Source organism: Ictidomys tridecemlineatus, chromosome 2 (assembly GCF_052094955.1).
Source record: "Ictidomys tridecemlineatus isolate mIctTri1 chromosome 2, mIctTri1.hap1, whole genome shotgun sequence".
NCBI classification, from domain to species: Eukaryota; Metazoa; Chordata; class Mammalia; order Rodentia; family Sciuridae; genus Ictidomys; species Ictidomys tridecemlineatus.
The window spans coordinates 111,830,902-111,848,399 of record NC_135478.1 but is presented as its reverse complement, the minus strand read 5'-3'; the positions used below and the strand labels follow the sequence as shown (position 1 = coordinate 111,848,399).

General features: G+C 36.6%; 1 long non-coding RNA gene across 1 annotated transcript; it reads left to right on the top strand.

Annotated features, from left to right (window-relative positions):
- Positions 1-8,997: 8,997 nt before the first annotated feature.
- Positions 8,998-16,626, top strand: LOC120892038 (uncharacterized). The gene is made up of 2 exons (XR_005736691.2): positions 8,998-9,253; positions 16,067-16,626. It is a non-coding gene; the product is annotated as an uncharacterized LOC120892038 (long non-coding RNA).
- The last annotated feature ends 872 nt before the right edge of the window (positions 16,627-17,498 follow it).

Here is a 17,498-nt window from a genome sequence, read left to right as displayed (position 1 = left end):
AGAGGGAGGGATTACACTAAAGGAAAATCTAATCAAGGGAGAAAGCAAATCATGTTAAATACCAAAAATAAACAAAGATGGGAATACAAATCATGTCTAATAATAACCCTGGATATTAATGGCCTAAACTCACCAATCAAAATACATAGACTATCAGATTGGATAAAAAAAGACCCAACAATATGCTGCCTCCAAGAAACTCATTTTGTAGAAAAAGACATTCATGGACTGAAGGTGAAGTGTTGGGAAAAATCATACCACTCACATGGACTGCGGAAGCAAGCAGAGGTTTCCATCCTCATATCAAATAAAGTAAACTTCAAAACTAAAGTCAGTCAAAAAGGATAAAGAAGGACACTACATACTGCTCAAGGGAACCATACAGCAACAAGACTTAACAATTATAAATATATATGCCCCAAACAATGGAGCATCTACCTTCATCAAACAAACTCTTCTCAAGTTCAAGAGTCAAATTGACCACAACACAATAATTTTGAGTGACTTTAACACACCTCTTTGATTACTAAACAGATTTTCCAAACAAAAGCTGAACAAAGAAACTATAGAACTCAATAATAATATCAATAACTTAGACTTAACTGAAATATATAGAATATTTCATCTTTCAGTGAGAGAATATACTTTCTTCTTAGCAGCACATGGATCCTTCTCTAAAACAGACCATATAATATGCCACAAAGCAACTCTTAGCAAATATAAAAAAGTAGAGATATACCCTGCATTCTATCATATGATAATGAAATGAAATTAGAAGTCAATGATAAAATAAGAAATAAAATCCACTTCAACACGTGGTGATTAAATAATATGCTACTGAATGAATAATGAGCTACAGAAGACATCAAGGAGGAGATTAAAAAACTTTTAGAGGTGAATGAGAACACAGATACAACATATCAAAATCTCTGGGGCACTATGAAAGTAGTACTAAAAGGAAAGTTAATTGCATGGAACAAATTCATTCCTTAAAAGAAGAAAAAGTCAACAAATAAATTACTTAACATTGCATCTTACAGTCCTAGAAAAAGAAGAACAAATCAACACCAAAAGCATCAGAAGACAGGAAATAACTAAAATCAGAGCTGAAATCAATGAAATTGAAACAAAAGAAACAATTGAAAAAATTGACAAAACAAAAAGTTGGTTCTTGGAAAAACTAAATAAAATTATCAGACCCTTAGCCATGCTAAAGAAGAGAAAAAGAGAGAAAACTCAAATCATTAACATACATAATTTAAAAGGTAATATCACAATAATAATATTACTACAGAAATTCAGAAGATAATTAGAAATTACTATGAAACCTTGTACTCCAATAAAATAGAAAATATTGAAGGCATTGAAAAATTTCTATAGATATAATTTGCCAAAATTGAATCAGGATGACATACACAATTTAAACAGATCAATTTCAAGTGATGAAATATCAGATGCCATCAAAAGTCTACCAACCAATAAAAGCCCAGGATTGGATTGATATACAGCTGAATTCTATAGAACCTTTAAAGAAGAACTAATACCAATACTCTCCAATTTATTTCAGGAAATAGAAAAAGAAGCAACACTTCCAAACTAATTCTATGAGGCCAATATCACTCTGATTCCAAAACCAGGCAAAGACACATCAAAAAACAAACAAACAAACAAACAAAAACTTCAGACCAATATCTCTAATAAACTGAGATACAAAAATTCTCAATAAAATTCTGGAAAATTGAATAAAAAAATATATCAAAAAGATTGTGCACCATGATCAAGTGGGATTCATCCCAGGTATGCAAGTTTGGTTCAACATAAAGAAAGCAATAAATGTAATTCACCACATCAATAGAGTTAAAGATAAGAAACATATGATCATCTCAATAGATGCAGAAAAAGTATTTGACAAAATACAGCACCCATTTATGTTCAAAACACTAGAAAAACTAGGGATAACAGGAACATGTCTGAACATCATAAAGGCTATCTATGCTCAGCCCCAGGCCAACATCATCCTAAATGGAGAAAAATTGAAGGCATTTCCTCTAAAGACTGGAACAAGATGGGATGCCCTCTTTCACCACTTATATGCAACATAGTTCTTGAAACACTGGCCAGAGAAATTAGACAGATGAAAGAAATTAAAGGGATACACATAGGAAATGAAGAACTCAAATTGGCATTATTTGCTGATGATATGATTCTATACCTAGAAAACCCTAAAAGTTACACCAGAAAACTTTTAGAACTGGTAAATGAATTCAGTAAAGTAGCAGGATATAAAATCAACACCCATAAATCAAAGGCATTTCTGTATATCAGTGACAAATCCTCAGAAAGGGAAATGAGGAAAGCTACCCCATTTTCAATAGCCTCAAAATAAATAAATAAGTAAAATACTTGGGAATCAACTTAATGAAAGAGGTGAATGATCTATATAATGAAAATTACAGAACCTTAAAGAAAGAAGTCAAAGAAGATCTTAGAAGATGCAAATTTCTACCTTGCTCTTGGATAGGCAGAATTAATATTCTCAAAATGATCATACTACCAAAAGCTCTAAAAGATTTAATACAATTCCGATCAAAATCCCAATGGCATTCCTCATAGAAATAGGAAAAGCAATCGTGAAATTCATCTGGAAAAATAAGAGGCCCAGAATAGCTAAAGCAATCCTTAGCAGGAAGAATGAAGCAGGTGGCATCACCTATACCAGACCTTAAACTATACTACAGAGCAAAAGTAAAAATAGTAAATAACATCATGGTATTGGCACCAAAACAGACTGGTAGGCCAATGGTACAGAATAGAGGACACAGAGACTAACCTACAAAATTTCAATTATCTTATATTATACAAAGGTGCCAAAAAGATGCATTGGAGAAAAGATAGCCTCTTCAACAAATGGTGCTGCCAATCAATAGATGGGCCAAGGACCTGAACTGACACTTTTATTAATATGAGATACAATCAATCAACAAATATATTAAAAAAATGTTTGTCCTCACTAGCAATTAGAGAAATGCAAATCAAAACTAAGATTTCATCTCACTCCAGTCAAAATGGCAGCTATTATGAAGAAAAACAACAATAAGTGTTGGCAAGGATTGGGGAAAAAGGTACATTCATACATTGCTGGCGGGACTGCAAATTGGTACAGTCAATGTGGAAAGCAGTATGAAGACTTTTTGGAAAACTGGGAATGGAACCACCATTTGACCCAGCTATTTCTCTCTTTGGTCTATACCCAAAGGACTTAAAAACAGCATACTACAGGGACACAGCCACATCAATATTTATAGCAGCACAATTCACAATACCTAAACTGTGGAACCAATCTAGATGCCCTTTAATAGATGCGTGGATAAAAAATGTGGCATGTATACACAATGGAATATTATTCAGCAATAAAAGAGAATAAAATCATGGCATTTGCAGGTAAATGGATGGAGTTATAGAAGATAATGCTAAGTGAAGGTAGCCAATTCCAAGAAACCAAATGCTAATTTTTTTTATATAAGGAGGCTGATTTATAGTGGGGTAGGGAGGGGGAATATGGGAGGAATAGAAAAACTCTAGATGGGGCAGAGGTGTTGGGAGGGATGGGAGGGGACACGGAGTTGTAGGTGATGGTGGAATGTGATGATCATTATAACCCAAAGTACATGTATGAAGACAGGAATTGGTGTGAATATACTGTTTATACATTCAGAGATATGAACAATTGTGCTCTATATGTGTAATAAAAATTGTAATGCATTCCGCTGTCTTATATACATAATAAAAAAAGAATATGATCATGTTGGTTGATTGTTTCTGGCTTCACTGGACAAAATGAGCTCAGAAATTCAGTTTCTCAGCTGCAGACATGCATATCTGATCTAAAAGCTGCTCAATGTGCTCTAGAGCAGAATCTTTTCTCTTGTAGTTTTAGGGCGGAGGTTGCTAAAAATGAAACCCAAATCCTCATCCTGCAATTGGCTGAATTAAGACACATGTTTAACTCTCAGTCTCAAAATATATCTGCAATTAAAATAAGTGCACTGCTTGGAAAATAATGGGATTCTCTAAATTGGGATACTGGCATATGGAAGGACCCTGAAGAAACTGGGAACTCCTACATTATGATGAGTTTATTTTGCCAGAAGTTGTTGAGTCTTTACACTTAGCCATCTCTACCCTCATCTTCTGTGGTATTGGCTTCTCCACATGCTTTGCCTATGGAAACAGTAAAGTCATTTTTTGATTCAGTTGCTCAGCATGAAAATGTTGATACATTTCAGGACCTGCCCTCACTTCTTACTTTTGCCTCAGGCCTATAATTAGATTCAAATCTAAGCAGGCCCCCAGAGGTGAGGTAAGGGTGTGACCCATGAGAAGGTTTGCTACATTCTGAAGGAACTTCTTAAATTTCCTAATTCATACAAGTAGAGTTCTGGGAACATGGAATTTGAGTTCTGTGGGAATAAAATTTAAGTGTGTGAGGTAATGGTGGAAGAAACATAAAATTAGATTAGGCTGAATTTATTGAAATGGACCCATTAAACAGAGATTCTAGGTTTGATGTATTATCTCACAGTGTTACAAAAGTTACTAATAGTTTGTTTTGATGGTTGACTGAAGCATGGATCAAAAAATAACCTATTGTTAATGAACTGGAATGCCTGACATCCCTTAGTTTACTGTTTTTTTAAAAAAAATGACAGCAGAATGCATTACAAGTCATATTACACAAATAGAGCACAATTTTTCATATCTCTGGTTGTGTATAAAGTATGTTCACACCAATTTGTGTCTTCATACATGTATTTTGGATAATAATGTCCATCCCATTCCACCTTCCTTGCTTACTCCTTGCTCCCCCTTCCTCTCCAACCCCTTTGTCCTATCTAGAGTTCATCTTTTCCTCCCATGCTCCCCCTCCCTACCCCATTATGAGTCATTCAATTTATATGTCTTACATGCACAAGGCCCTGGGTTCAATCCTCAGCAAAATAAATAAATAAATAAATAAATCCCTTGGTTTACTGTTGATGAATAAATTTCAAGGCTCAGAATGAGTGGAATGCTGTAGTGAATATGTCATGTATAACCTTCTCCTTCATACTGGAAGGGTTCAGAAGATTTACCTTCACCAAAAGTATAGAAAACAAAATTGTGAGGGGAAGACAAGCATCCTTGAAGAGCTCTGACACTGCTGTTCTTTGCATTCCAAGTCTTACTGTGAGAGCTGCTGTCAATCACTTGGGAGATTGAAATGTGATAGGAATAATTTGGTCCCAGAGAGGAAGAAAGTGGCAGCACTTAAACACCAAAGACAAGGTTGTCATAGTTACCATAATGCCCAGCAAAGGGGAAGAAATGAACAAAATGTTCTGACTCATGTAGATCTCTGGCATTAATTCATTAGTCATGGTGTTATTAGAAGTCAAATAAATGAGAAACCCACCAAATTCTCACTTGACTTATAGAAGCAGAAAAATTCCAGTGCAAATGTACAAAATGCCTCTTTAGACCATAATAGCAGAGAATCATGGCCCCTCAACCACTTTCCATATTGAGTTAGTTTACAGATCCAGAACCCTTTTAATGAAGGGGAGGTCAGATCCCCTTGAGGAAGGACCCTAGTAAGATACCAAAAAGCTCTACTGTTAATCTTTCTTCTATCCTTCCACAAAGGGACTTAAGGTCTTTTATCAGGGTAACTATGTATTGGTTGAAAAGGCAATGATTGGACCTTATGGGGATTGCTAGACACAGACTCTGAATTGACAGTGATTCAAGGAGTTCAGGTGATCAAGGCAGTTTTAGCCAAGGTATGACTCACAGTGGATCAAGTGGGGCCCTCAAACTCATTCTGTGATTATTTCCCCAGTCCTGGAATGCATAATAAGGATAGATATACTTCACACTTGGCAAAACTCCGACATTGTTTCTCTAACCTATAGAGTGAGGGCTATTATGGTGGGAGAGGCCAAATGGAAAGAGGGGCACATCTTCTATACCTGGGAAAATAGTAAATCAAAATCAATATTACATCCCTGGAGGGATTTCAGAGATTACTGCCACCATCAAGGAGTTGAAGGATGTAGGGATGGTGATTCTCATGACATTCCCATTTTGACTCCTACTTGGCCTATGCAGAAGATTGATGGGTCTTAGAGAATGATAGTTGATTATTGTAAGCTTAATCAGGTGGGGACTCCAAATGTAGCTGCTGTGCCAGAAATGGTTTCTTTGCTTGAGCAGATTAATACATCTCTTGGTATGTGATATGCAGGTATTGATTTGACAAATGTTTTTTTTTCTCCATCCTGTTCATAAGGACCACAAGAAGCATTTCAGAAATATACTTTGCCAGAAATATACTTTCACTGTCTTTCCTCAGGAGTATGTCAACTCTCCAGCCCCATGTCACAGCTTAGTTCACAGAGATCTAGATTGCTTTTCTCTTCCACAAGATAGTATACTTGTCTATTATATTGAAGATTTTAGGTTGACTGGACCAACTGACTGGACCATTCTGGACTTGCTAGTAGAGCATTTTCATATCAAGGTATGGGAAATAAGTCCTAACCAAATTCAAGGACCTTCAACTTCAGTAAGTTTCTAGTAGTCCAGTGGCATGGGGCCTGTTGAATAGTGAAATATTAAGGTGGGAAAGGCTAAATGGAAATAAGGTATCAAATAAGTTGGCCTATCTTACAAATAAGAAGTAAGCATAATGCCTGGTAGACCTATTTGAATTTTGGAGGCAGCATTTGGTGTGTGTTACTTCAGCCCATGTACTGCATGATTAGAAAAGTTCCTTGTTTTCAGTGGGGTCCAGAACAGAAGGAGGCTCTGCAACAGTACCTGTTCAGGCTGCTCTTCCCCTGAGCCATATGACCTACCAGATCCAATGATACTTGAGGTTTGGTGGTAGATAGGCATGTTGTCTGGAGCCTTTGACTGGCCCTCCTGGGTGAATCACAGAGGAGGACATTATAATTTTGGAATAAGACCACACCATCACCTTCAGACTATTATCCCTTTGAGAAACAGCTCTTGGCCTGCTACTCAGCCTTAGTGGAAACTGAATGCTTATTCATGTGCCACCAAGTTACCATCCAACCACAACCTTCATCATGAACTGGGTGTTAACTGGTTCATAAAGCCATAAAGTTGGACGTACACAGCAGCACACTATTTTCAAATGGAAGTAGTACATACATGATTTGGCCCAGGGAGACCCAAAGGCACAGTAGGTTGCATGATGAAGTAGCCCAAATGCCCATGGTTTGTACTCTTGCTGGAATACCTTCTGTCCCTCAGAATGAACCTATAACTTCATGGAGTGTACCTTATGCTCAATTAACAGAGGAAAAAAAGACTAGGCTCTGGTTTATACACGGTTCTGCATGATACATGGGTACCACCCAGAAGTGGACAGCTACAGAAATAATGCTCCTTTCTAGAAAAACACTGAAGGACAGATATGAAGGAAAATCTTCACAATGGAAAGAAATTTGGGCAGTGCATCTTGTTTTGCATTTTGCCTAGAGGGAAAAATGGCCAAATGTGCAACTGTATACTGATACATAGGCTGTGGTCAATGGTTTGACTTGCTGTTAAGTGACCTGGAAAGAATATAATTGGAAAATTAGTGATAAGAACATTTGAAGAAGAAGTATATGGATAGCCCTCTCTGAAGGATGGGAAGATATTTGTGTATCATGTAAATGCTCATCCAAAGGTGACCTCAGCAAAGCAGGCATTTAATAATCAAGTATATAGGATGACCTAATCTGTGGATAGCAGTCAGCCTGTTTACCCAGCCACTTCTGACATCACCCAATGGGCTCATAAACAAGTGGTCATGGTGGCAGGAATGGTGGTTATGCATGGGCTCAGTGACACTAACTTACACTAACCAAGGCTGATCTAGCTATAGCCCTGCTTACCAGTAGCAGAGACCAACCCTAAGTGCCTGCTATGGCATCATCCCCTGGGAAGATCAGCCAACAAACTTGTAGCAAGTTGATTATATTGGACCAGTGGTTTGTCCTTACTGGAAGAGGCAGTGGTTTGTCCTTACTGGAATAAGGACACATTTTATGGGTACAGATTTGCCTTCCCTGCACATAGTTCTTCAGCCAAAATCACCATCTGTGAACTTAAAGAATGCCTTTTCCATTTTTTTTTCAGTCAACATTTTTTCTGCTTTGCTAAAAGGTCTGACAAGAACAACTTTAGAGAAGGAAAAGTTTATTTGAGGGCTCACAGTTTCAGAAGTTTCAGTCCATAGACAGCTGGCTTAATTCCTTGGGGCTCAAGATGAGGCTGAATATCATGGCAGAAGAGTGCGGTGGAGGGAAGCAGCTCACATTATGATCAGATAGGAGAGAGAGAGAGAGAGAGTGAGAGAGAGAGAGAGAGAGAGAGAGAGAGAGAGAGAGAGAGAGAGAGAGAGAGTGTCAGTCCACTCATTAGATTCAAAGTATACACTCCAAAGGCGTGCCCCTGATGCTCACCACCTCTAGCTATTTACCTTCAGTTAACACTCAGTTAATCCCTATAAAAGGATTAATTCACTGATTTAGTTAAAGCTCTCCAAACCCAATTTCTCCTCTGAACCTTCTTGCATTGTCTCACATGTGAGATTTTGGGTGACACTTCACACCCAAACCATGACATTCTGCCCCTGGTTCCCAAAAGCTCACAACCATCTCACAATGTAAAATACATTTTGTCTATTTCCAAGGGTTCCCATAGTTTCAACAGTTCCAAGATTGCCCAAACTTTCAAGTCCAAAGTCTTCTTAGGGACTCAGGGTAAGCTTGCATTGTGAGCTGCTGTAGAAATCAAAAGCTATTTACAAGTACATGTAGAGAATCAGACCGACTGCTTGCAGTCCTTGATCAAGCTTGCCTGCAAACAGGATGTTCTGCCAAGTGGGCTGGAAGGACTTTGAGAAAAGAACATTACTTGCAAACAAGAATGTTTATCTGTTCTTGAGAAGGAACAGAGCTCAGAATGCTCCAACCCAAGAGTAGATTAAGACATCATCAGTAAGTTACTTCTGATTAGTAAGTCACTTCTGCACATAATGTTTTGCAAGCTTATAGACCTGAGTCATTGCTGTTGGAATATTCTTTGTTCATAATACTATATAAAAGACTGCTGCATTCTTCTTCTTCCTTGCTCATGCTGACCTGCGTTTGAGTTCTTTGCGTCAATTGGCTGAGTTGGCAGGATTCAGCACTGAAGGGTAAGCACCCCGGGTTGAGAAAACGAAAGGGGGACTTTCAGGATTAACATGGGAAACTCCCAATCCTTAAAGGAACAATATGTAGAGTAGCTAAAAGGATTATTACATTCCATAGATGTAAAAACATCTCATAAGAGAGTTAAGGAGTTATTTAAAATTATAGAATGTCATTGTTACTTGTTCCAGTATCAAATCAAGGTCCAGTTAAATTTAGGGGAAAGGAAACTTGTTCAGAAAGAGCTCCGTAAGCAGCATCAGGTAGGAAATGTTATCTCCTTAAAGATTTGGACACTATGTAGCACTATTACTCAAGCATTACAATTATTAGAGAGTAATAGTGAAAAGGATTCTCATCATGAAGGCAAAGTTGATACGTCAAAATGTGATACTAAAATTAATGAAGCGGAGCCCAAGGAAGATATTTGTGATACTGTAGGTGATTCTCCTAAATCAGATTTGGATGATGGAAGGGATTTAGAAAGTTCAGATAGCGACTCTAGTATGAAAGAAATAATGGAGGCCTTTGTGGAACAAATGAAATTTAAAAAGCAAAGGTTCTCTCTTAAACCTACTGTTTCTTCTTATGCTTCCCTTTTTCCAATTACAAAGTCTAAAGTTGTTGTGGGTAGAGAACAACAACACTTTTCGTTTCCTCTTACTATGATATATGATGATGGTGACCTTCCAGCTCCCCCTGGTGGTTTTATTAATCCCCCACATTTGTTTCCTAATACTAAACAACAAAACCCTCATAATCCCCAAATGATTGATGTTCAGTATACTGCAGTGGAATACAAGTTTATAAAGGATTTAAAAGCTGCAGTCTCTCAATATGGCCCTCAGTCTCCCTTTGTGCTAGGTATGTTAGAAAATTTAGGAACTTCTAAATTACTTATTCCCTTGGACTGGGAGGCATTAGCAAAAACAGTTTTGGAAGGATCTCAGTGGTTACAATTGAGAAGTTGGTGGAAAGATGAGGCATGGAAACAAGCTCAAGAGAATGAGACTCAAAATCCCCCTGGACCTATGGAGGATAAGTTAATGGGGAAAGGTAATTACCGTGCCTTAAGAGAACAGGCTCAATATACAGATCAAGACATTCAAAAAGTTCGACAGGTTTTCTTGAGAGCTTGGAGATGTGTAGTACCCACTGTCAAGCACAACTTTCCTTTACTAAAACCATACAAGGGGCTACTGAATCTTATACTGATTTTCTTGTGAGACTGCATACTACTGTAATGAGGGCAGTGGGTCAAGATCAAATAGCAAAGGTATTATTGGAAACATTAGCATTTGAAAATGCAAACCCTGAATGTAAACGTATTTTGGGGCCATTAAAAGGACAAAATGCCTCATGAACATGAAGCTTCCATATTTGCTGCAGCAATGGCTAGAGCCCTTAAACCCAATAAATCAGGAACTTGCTTTAATTGTGGAAAAGCAGGTCATTTTCGAAAAGATTGTCGAAAAAAAGGTAACAATAGTAATAATAGTATATCTCTCAAGACAAAAAAGATACCTACTGAAGTTTGCCAATGATGTAAACGAGGCAAACGTTGGATAAATGAGTGTCGTTCAAAGACAGATAAAGATGGAAACCCTTTACCTCAATTGGGAAACTACTCAATGGGCCGTCATCCCTGGGGCCCACAAACAAAACCCGGACCACCTCTCACTTGTTTCCAGCAACAATGACCCCTGAGTCGGTCAAACAATCCCAGGATAATACTAAGTTAACTATTGATAATCTTTACACAGCTACCCAACAAAGTGCTACTGCTGATTTACCTATTAGTGAAAATGTTTTAATGTCTCCTGGAGGTGGTATTTACAAAATAAAGACTGGTGGACCTCTTCCCTCTAATAGTTTTGGATTAATTGTCAGTCATAGTACTCTGCCTTAGGAGGCATCCATGTAATTCCTGGAATTGTTGATTCTGATTTTACAGGTGAAATTTTAATTATGGTATATTCTACCCAAACCCTTTCATTGATTAGTGGAGAATGAATCACCCAGATTTTGTTGTTACCTTTTTTTTTTTCAATTTCCTTCTAAAAATCAATCAAGAACTGGAGGATTTGGTAGTACAGGAAAGTATATATTTTGGGAAACTTTAATTACTGATTGGAGACCCTCTTTAACTCTAAATATTCAAGAAAAATATTTTGAAGGATTTATTAGATACTGGGGTGATGTCTCAGTTATTTCCATAAAACAATGGCCACAAGAATGGCCTAAACAAAAATGCCAAATAACATTAGATGGATTAGGGGCAGTGGCAGATGTGTGGGTCAGTTCTGGCCCTCTATTATATCATACCTTAGAAAATATTAGAGTCCTAAAAACTTTTTACAGAATTCATGTTCCAGTTAATATTTGGGACGAGATATTTTATCTCAACTTGGAGCACATATTCACATTCCTTCAAAAAACTTGTAGCCACTGTTCAGCCCCTCGAGCAATGCCATTAACATGGTTAACTGGTACTCCTAAATGGATTGAACAGTGGCCTTTAAATAAAGAAAAGCTCAAGGCATTAAAACAATTAGTTACTGAACAATTACAGGCAGGACATATTGAATATTCCACATCTCCTTGGAACTCCCCTGTATTTGTTGTTAAGAATTCTGGAAAATGGCAAGTATTGACAGATTTGAGGGAAATTAATAAACGTATTAAACCTATGGAGGGATTATAATTAGGACTTCCCTCTCCTGCAATGATTCCAAATAAATTGTCAATTTTTGTTATTGATTTAAAAGATTGTTTTTTTTACTATCCCTCATCAACCTCAGGATAAGGAAAAATTTGCTTTTACAGTATCTGAATATAATAATCATCAACCTGTTTAACATTATCAATGGACTGTGTTACCTCAAGGTATGATTAATAGTCCTACATTATATCAGGAATTTGTTGCCAGAGCCTTAGAACCAGTTCCACAACAATTCCCTCATTATATTTTATATCATTATATGGATGATCTTTTATTGGCATCCTCTACAAACAATGAACGTGATTGTTTCTATGAAGCAATTCTAAAGGCTTTGTTAAAATTTGGATTACAATTAGCTCCAGAAAAGGTACAAATTAATTTTCCTTATTCATATTTAGGATTTATATTAGATAAACAAAAAATTAAGTCTCAAAAGGTTCAAATAAGAAAGGAAAACTTAAAAACTCTTAATGATTTTCAAAAATTGCTAGGGCATATCATTTGGATTCGTTCATCTATAGGGATACCTACTTTACCAGTTACAACATTTATTTGCTACTCTAGAAGGTGATACTGAATTACATAGTTCTAGAACCTTAACTAAACAAGCATTACAAGAATTAACCTTAGTTGAACAACGTTTAAATGAAGGATATTTATCTTATATAGATTTAGAAAAATCCATATACAACTAATTCTCTTTTATACTCCTCATTCCCAATCTGGAGTGCTAACTCAAAATGATCATATAATAGAATGGATTTTTTTACTTAATAAATATAATAAATGATTAACTACATATATAGATAAACTACCCTTTTTAATAATTAAAGGTAGATCTAGACTGTTACAATTGAGTGGTAGAGAGCCAAATCAAATTATTACTCAAATAACCCATCAACAAATTTCTTATAATCTACAATTAAATGAAAATTGGCAAATTGCTTTAGCTAGTTATTCTGGAGCTATATCTACTCAATATCCTAAATCTAAAGTCTTTGAATTTTTTAGAAAATATTCTGATATTAGTAAACGCTATTTCTTCAATTCCTCTTTCTGGCATTACTGTTTTTACTGACGCAAACAAAACTTCAGCAGAATATTGGACTCCCATAACTTCTAAAGTGTATACTCATGAGTTTTCCTCTTTTCAACCTGCTGAATTATGGGCTATTACTTTAGCTTTATTAGATTTTTCCAGTGTTCCTCTTAATATTGTTTCTGACTCTCAGTATGCAGTTTTGGTGTGCACACATCTACCTTCAGTTAGTCTTCCTATTAATCAAAAAACCATAATTGAGAAAATATTTGCATTTACACAAAGATTATTATTACAGAGAACCATTTCAGTATATTTTACTTATATTAGGGCACACTTTACACTGCCAGGATCATTAACTAAAGGAAATCAAAATATTGATCAACTATTGTTCCAAAAAAGGCACATCAAGAACATGCTTTACATCATACAAACACTAAAGAACTTTACAAAAATACAAAATAACCCCCAAACAAGCACGTGACATTATAGCTAACTGTTCATCATGTACTCCTTTTAATATCCCTTACTGTCCTCCTGGTGTTAATCCAAGGAGATTCCATCCTAATGCCCTTTGGCAATGGATGTTGTTATAACTCAGTCATTTGGATGACTAAGATATGTACATCATACCATTGATACTCATACTCATTTTCAATGGGCCACAGTATTTTCTTTGGAAAAAGCTGATGCAGTCATTTCTCATTTATTATCTTGTTTTGCTATCATGGGATTTCCCAGAAAAACTTAAAACTGACAATGCACCTGTATGTATGTCACAAAAATTACATTCATTTTTACAGAAATATGACATTACAAATACATTTGGTATTCCATATAATAGTCAGGGTCAAGCTATTATAGAAAGGGCAAATCATACATTCTGAGAATATATATATATATAATAAAAAGGGGAGAGATGGCTATGGCTTATGCACCTCAATATATACTTTATTAAACCTTACTAACTTTAAATTTTTAAAATCTTTGGTCAGCTTCCAAGGTTCCTGCAGCCCAGCAACATTTCTTGATATTTAAATCATAACCATTATTTCAAAAGTCAGAAATACTTATATGGTATAGGGATGAAAATAAAGAATGGATTTCTGGGTTGTTGCACCACATGGGAAGGGGGTTTGCTCTTATTTCTACAGATAAAACACCTTTTTGGAGTACCTTCAAGACTTATCAAATTGCAGAATGAGCAACCCGTTTGTCAGACAATTTCAGGAGTTGTCAATGCAGAGAAACTTTACGATGACAACGAGAACAGCAGACCCCCCAACATGGAGACAGATGAAAAGATTGACTCGAGAAGATAAAAAACCCCTTCAAAAGGCAAATCAGCCTTTAAATCCTGTTAATATTTTATTAGCTATGCTTGCAGTTATTGACTGCCAGGCAAATTCAGTTTCTGCTCATTCTTTTGCTTATTGGGCCTATGTACCTAATTCTCCTTTGGTGCGAAGTGTTTCCTGGGGAGAACCTGAAGTTTGTGTATGTACTAATAATACTAATTTCTTATCCCCTCCTGAATATGGGGGAATTGAAGATATACCATTCCATAAAAATCTATATAATATTTCTAATATAACTATAGATGTTGAAGGAGTCCCATTGTGTATAGGGGCTCATTCTTTCAGTTTACCTGTTATAGCACATAATGATTCTCATTCTTATAATACTTGGGGAATTAATTATCGAAGTTATTCTACTGCTGTTTTTACTGTCATGATATCATCCCAAGAGTTTAATATCTCTAATATGTATATTATTCAATCATTGTTAATGTCTGAAGAATGTTTTGTTAGAACTCATCTTCCTTTATGTTCAACTAAATATTTTGAAGCCTTATTAACTCATTTAGAGTGGGAAAAATGTCGTGATCATCACCCTAAAATGGTAGTCAAAAATCAAAATATTACAATAGTAGATTGGAGTACTGATCATTCTGAATTAATAGAAAGTTGGTCAAATCGTACTTTAAGATGGCATCAACATAATGGGACAATAAATGCTTGGGGTAATGAGACAATTAAAATGCAACATTATGCTTTGGTCCCTCCAATGTTACAGCATATACAGTTTTCCAATGTTCAAGGGGATATATGGAAATTATGGACAGAATCTGGGAAACTCACTGTTTGGACTAGGAATTTCATGTTAAATGTATCCCATTCCTATCCTTTCAAAGTACATCTACATAATAATCTAACTTATTTTGCATCCACATGTGTAAAATTCCCTTATTCTCTAATGATTGAAAACTGGGTATGTAATGAAACTCGGGGAACAATATCATGTGAAGATGATAATCTTACTCAATGTGTAAATAGAACTAATTGGGATTTAATGGAATCTAATAATTATTCTTTAGTTATTGTTAAAGCTCACATGGAGTTGTGGATACCTGTTAATTTGACTCTCCTTGGTCTGATTCTTTGCCTGTTACTCCTTTGTACAATGCTGTTCAAGTTTTATTACATTGCTTTCAACGATTGATAGGAATAGTTATAGCTTCAATCCTTGTAGTCGCTTCTGTTACTGCCACAGCTGCTATAGCTGGCGTTGCTTTATATCAAGGCACGCAAACTGCGGATTTCATGTGAACATGGCATCAGGATGCTCACTTGTTATGGCTAAAACAAAAAGATTTAGACTCTCAAATAGCTACGGATATGATAAATTTACAACATACTGTTTCCTGGCTTGGTGATCAAGTGACTATTTTGGCTACCAGAAGTGTTCTGAAGTGTGACTGGAATTCTTCTCATATTTGTGTGACTCTTGTACCATATAATACCAGTGATTCTTGGGAAACCATTAAAAGATGGTTAATTGGACATCAAAATTAAACTTTAGAAATTATGGATTTGGAAAAATCTATTATGGACACTTTTAGTAAGACATTATCTGATTTGACAGAATCTGACATTTTATAAGGATTGTCTTCAAGTATTGCTAATTTGAATCCTTTAAGTCATTTCTCTACCTTGTTGTCAACTTCTTTTGGTAATACTGTAATAATTTTTATTTTATGTTTTGTTTTGTATTTAGTCTTCCAAAGCTGGAAAAGGCAAAGGCAACTGAAACATGAAACCTCTCTAATCGCTTCTGCTTTGGTTCATTTACAAAAACAAAAAGAGAGAGATGTAGAGAATCAGACTGACTGCATGTGTGCTTGCAAACAAGATGCTTTGCAGTCTTTGGTGGAGCTTGCCTGCAAACAGGATGTTCTGTCAAGGATGTAGAGAATCAGGTAGGATGACTGCATGTGTGCTTGCAAACAAGATGCTTTGCGGTCCTTGGTGGAGCCTGCCTGCAAACAGGATGTTCTGCCAAGTGGGCTGGAAGGACTTTGAGAAAAGAACATTACTTGCAAACAAGAATGTTTATCTGTTCTTGAGAAGGAACAGAGCTCAGAATGCTCCAGCACAAGAATAGATTAAGACATCATCAGTAAATTACTACTGATTAATAAAGCTACTTCTGCACATAATGTTTTGCAAGCTTATAGACCTAAGTCATTGCTGTTGGAATGTTGCCTTCTTTGTTCACAATACTATATAAAAGACTGCTGTATTCAATAAAGGGAGATTCTTCTTCTTCCTTGCTCATGCTGACCTGCGTGTGAGTTCTTTGTGACAATTACCCAATATATAAAAGTTTAAATAAACATTTCATAAACAAAAATAGAAGCATGGAAATAAGGGATAGGACCAAAGCAAGACTGAAATCTAGCTAGACAAACAAGTCCTGTAACAGCACATTCAACATCTGTGGCACATGGTATGGGGACAAATGCATGGAGTACTGTAGGCATGGCATATGTTAAGGGATCTGAGTGGCAGGCCACTTCCCTAATGCTAGGTGTGTGAGTGGCAGGCCAGTTATCCTGTAGGCACAGCCCTGGGTGTGAGGCCATGTGTTGCAGTCCCTGCACTTGTTCCACAGCTCACTCCTCAATTGGTCACTGCAAGGACAGTTAGCGGAAATTGCATTGGTGGCTGTCTGTAATCTGCCTAGCTACTGCCTGAGTATATATACATGGTAACTGCAAAATAAACTGAGACCTTCTTCCTGCTTGGTTTCTGGAGGCCTTGATTAGTGACTCTGCAGCCACACTCTCCTTTACCCTGTTCTGTGAACCTCCTTGCTGGATGGGAGAGAGCCCACACAGCTGGTGCCCAAACAGGGACCTGAGGTAAGCCTATAAGACAGGGTGTGGCCCCTCACAGAGCACTGAGGAAGGTGAAATGGGGAACTTACCGAGTTCCACCAAAGACTCACAGCTGCAAGTTCTGCACACTCTCTTAGATACTAGAGGTTTAACCCTGAATAATAGAGAAGCCCAGAAGTTCTGGGATATAAACACTAACCTGTGGATCAATATTGATCCTAGGATATGGGACAAGATAATGGCAAATGCACGGCAAGCTGAAGTGAGATGGGGTATAATTTACCACTACATTTTTTTCCTATTGTGACA